Source organism: Crocodylus porosus, unplaced genomic scaffold (assembly GCF_001723895.1).
Source record: "Crocodylus porosus isolate Cpor-Errol unplaced genomic scaffold, CroPor_comp1, whole genome shotgun sequence".
Lineage (NCBI taxonomy): Eukaryota > Metazoa > Chordata > Crocodylia > Crocodylidae > Crocodylus > Crocodylus porosus.
This window is the reverse complement of record NW_017728931.1, coordinates 108,476,144-108,480,130: the sequence shown is the minus strand read 5'-3', so window position 1 is coordinate 108,480,130 and position 3,987 is coordinate 108,476,144. Positions and strand designations below refer to the sequence as shown.

At 37.5% G+C, this 3,987-nt stretch overlaps 1 protein-coding gene across 2 annotated transcripts in view; it reads right to left on the bottom strand.

Annotated features, from left to right (window-relative positions):
* Nucleotides 1–3,987, bottom strand: part of PLXNB2 (plexin B2) — a 149,595-nt gene that overhangs the window by 42,944 nt on the left and 102,664 nt on the right. The window lies entirely within an intron of this gene.

Sequence of the window (3,987 nt, the reverse complement as noted above, 5' to 3'; positions counted from 1 at the left end):
TGCAAAATTCCTTTGTGGGTTCAGAGTAATCTGAGTTGTTGACTCTGCTCTGACCCTATTTGCAAATGCACCTTTTGTGCCATCTAATGAGTGTGTGTCTGTGATTTTTGTGGCCTCCAGAGAAACGAACCGCTTTATGCAAAAAACGAATTAAACTAATGGTTATATTTTTGTACTTGAGAGCTACCCACACTGCTTGTGATTAGGGCCTACGTTTTTAAGAGGGACCAGTATCTTAGGTATAATATCTGAAGCACCTAAAGGAGGTCTGACTTGCAGAAACTGCTGTCCCCATCCTCTGAAATTATTAGACCCCATTGAGATGTGTCAGTTTGAAAATTTTAACCAGCATTAATCTGGATCAGTTGAACCCATAAATAAATACAAAATTAAAACAGTGAACCAAAGAACCAATCTGCTACAATAGACTGTGTATATGTATTGCCCTTCATGAGAAAGTGAGGTGATAAATTGGTTATCATAAGTATTTAACATTTAAGATTTTCCACTACATCAGACTTTATATGGTTTCAAAGTTCTTAAATTGTGAAGTGCAAACTGCTTATTGTTTAGGTACCTGAAAACTTCTCCTTGGACTTCCTATTTTCAGTTTTAGCTTGTACTACTTCTCCCCTGCTTAGTGCTGAGTCTACATCATCCCTATTTCTGCACCAGCTACAAACATTGCAAAGGAATAGGAAAGGGAGAATCTTTCTAACAACGCTTTTAGTCCTGAAAAAAAACTGCAGCCTCTTTCTTCAGTAAAAACTTGGGGAAAAAAACAAACACAGCATTCTCTTTTGTATATATGCCTAGAAACTTGAAATAAAAAGTGCTGAAGTTGAAACACAGAAACATACCTAAAGTTGGTAGAATATTAACTGAGCTTAATTTTTCAAATGAATTATGAATTTTTTTCTATTTTCAGTTTGACTCTGTTTTTGTCTATGTACAAATTTGTTTGCTGAACTTTATGCATGCAAGCACATCTATTCAGGAGAACACCACCTCCTCACACAGTTCACAAACAAAAATTTCTGCTCATGTATATCTGTAAATAGCAGAAACCTTAAGTTAATTATACTGAATTACATACTGGCATTTAAATAAGCATGAGCATTCATGTTTTCATATTCAATCAGCTGAAGGTGAACACAGGTCAGTGACACGCTGGAAACTGCACAACTTGGTAACTCCTAACTCATGTTGTGTTCTTAACAGAGACTTCACAGTATATAGACACACTGATGCAAAGTCATCTTAGATACCCTGCTTAGATGTGAAGAATTCAAAAGGGCAACTATAAACAAATTAAAGCACCAGTGATGACTAAGGGGATTTCATTTGGAAATAAAGCTGCCCAAGATGAGGATGACCAACTAGAAAGTTAGATCAACATTATGAAGCAGACCGGTAAAAGACCCAGAAAAACTGGCATTAAAGAAAACTACATATATAACATGCACATTGATATGCTTTGATGCTTACAGTATTAGTGAAATAGTATTTAGAGAATTCTCCCTCCACAATAGGAGTGAGCCAGTATTCTTATAAACTAAATAACTTTTCCATGACTTTCTTCTTTATAGACTTGCCGACTGTATGTCAACTCATTGCTACAAAAGTATGGGCCTGGAAACGGATAGGGGAAATATGGTAAAAATATGAACTTGGAAAGGGTTAAAAGTTATATTTTGGTTCAAAGCAAAATGCAGTTTTGAAGAGATTTGGCAGACCTGATAATTACTTAATGAATTTTATTTCAGCATTGCTCAAAACAGTTGCCTTGTTGAAACAGATATATTTTGATGTCTGGAAGGATTCTTTTACAATGAATGCAGCAGAGCTCAGTGCAATTCAAAAATCAAACAGTTAAAGTTTTACTTTGATACTGGTGAGTATTATATACAAAGTGTATGCCAAGGGCCTCTCTTTTACTATTAATGAAGTATCAGATTGCTTTTTCTTTCCATGAGAAAGATGCATTAAAAATCCCTCAAAAACCTGCAATGCTTTAGCACTCGATTCCTCTACCTTGCTCTCCCCTACCTTTGGGGCACATTTTAAGTGGAACTAAGTTTTAGCTTAAAAGTATAACTAATTTACTTGAACCTGAACAAAGCCAGGTATGGATACCCTTTATTTTGATTGAAGAGTGATTTATTGTGGCTTAGCTTAGCTCTTCAATGCCTTATGTCAAATAAAGGTAAGTTGCTCTTTAGTTAAAGTAAAGAATTTGGAGAGATTTTGCTAAATTCATATAAAATATCACCTGAAGTTAAACTGGTGTACTCTCTCATGTACAAACTCTTAGTTTCACAAAGGAAGTCAGTTTTTTGAAGCTGGATTTTGAACTTGGATTGTTCAAAGCGGTCTTCTGCATGTTCCTTTATAATGATGCCATACTTATGTATAAAACCCTATGAAGTAAGGACATGATGCCTAGAGAAGTTCAAATGCATAATAGTTGTTAAATTGCCAGGGGAAATCAAGCAATTAATTAATTAATTTATTATTTATAAATTAAGGGTAGCTTTTATCAGAGAGAAAAATGTTTATGGAGAACACAGGGCGAAAGTATTTAACAAAATAAATATAATTGAAAAAATTCAAGTGAAAGTGGCTCAACCAGAGAAGTGCTACAGTACACCTACTTCAACAGGAAAATATGACAAAGTATTCTCAGACCTCATTTATGGAACAGTGGCACTCCACACAAAATGAATACATTTCAACATTACTTGAAGGGAAATGAAAAATTATGGTCATCTAAGATATCTTAGGTGCTGTTGGGAGCATAGAGGAGGTGGCAGTGCTGCCAAATTTTACAATTTACTTTCTTTACAGCTTTACTTTTGTTCACTAACAGATCTCCACAGGACTATATAAGGATAAATACAATGGGATGGTTGAAGATGAATACTCCATACGAAACTGTAAAAATAATTTTTCAAATACGTAAAACGTAACTGAAAGCTCAGCAGACAATAATATGGATGCTTAATCGAGGTAATTAATAAAGAAATGTTCACAGGTACACTTAATCTCTTTGGGTATTCTCAGTATGTTCTTTGAGGTGATCTCATAAGGCAAAATGGTTGTTGTGCGAAGGTGATTACTTGGACTGGGTTTGATGCACCAAACTAGGCATAAAAACAGATGTCTTCATTTTAGCTTGCTCTTTCCTAACCACGTGAGTCTGTTTTAAATTAATCACCATTTAAAAAAATTCAATAACCACTTTTACAGTAAAATTAAGGCACTCCGAGGAACATTTTTATAACTGTTTTTTTACATAATTAAATGTGGCTCAAGGAACAGCACTACATCAAGCACAGTCAAGATGTTTCTTAATGGCTCAATTAAATACAGGTCCTGAAATGCTTTAATGATTTGAAAAAAGGCATGTTTGCAAAATGCAATAATCATGGGCACCAAGAGCAGGAGAAACAACTTTCAAATCTTTTGATGACTGCTGAGATGGTTTCATAGTTTCACATTTTGTAGGGTCGGAAGGGACCCAAGCAGATCATCGAGTCCAACTCCCTGCCATGGAAGGAAAAGTACTGGACCCCAGCAAGGGGTACATCTAGCCTCCTCTTAAAGACCCCCAGGGTAAGAGCCAGCACCACTTCTCTTAGAAGTTGGTTCCAGATCCTAGCCACCCTGACCGTGAAGTCGCGCCTCCTGATGTCTAGTCTGAATCTACCCTCCGCCAGCTTGTGACTGTTATTCGTGGTCACTCCTGGTAGTGCTCGGGGGAACAGGGACTCCCCCAGTGCCTGCTGGTCCCCTCTAACTAGTTTGTAACAGGCCGCTAGATCCCCCTTCAGCCTTCTCTGGTGGAGGCTGAACAGGTTCAGGTCCCGTAGCCTCTCCTCCTAGAGCCTGCCCTGCTGCCCCCAGATCATGCGAGTGGCCCTCCTCTGGACCCTCTCCATGTTGTCCACATCCCTCTTGAAGTGTGGCGCCCAGAACTGGACGCAC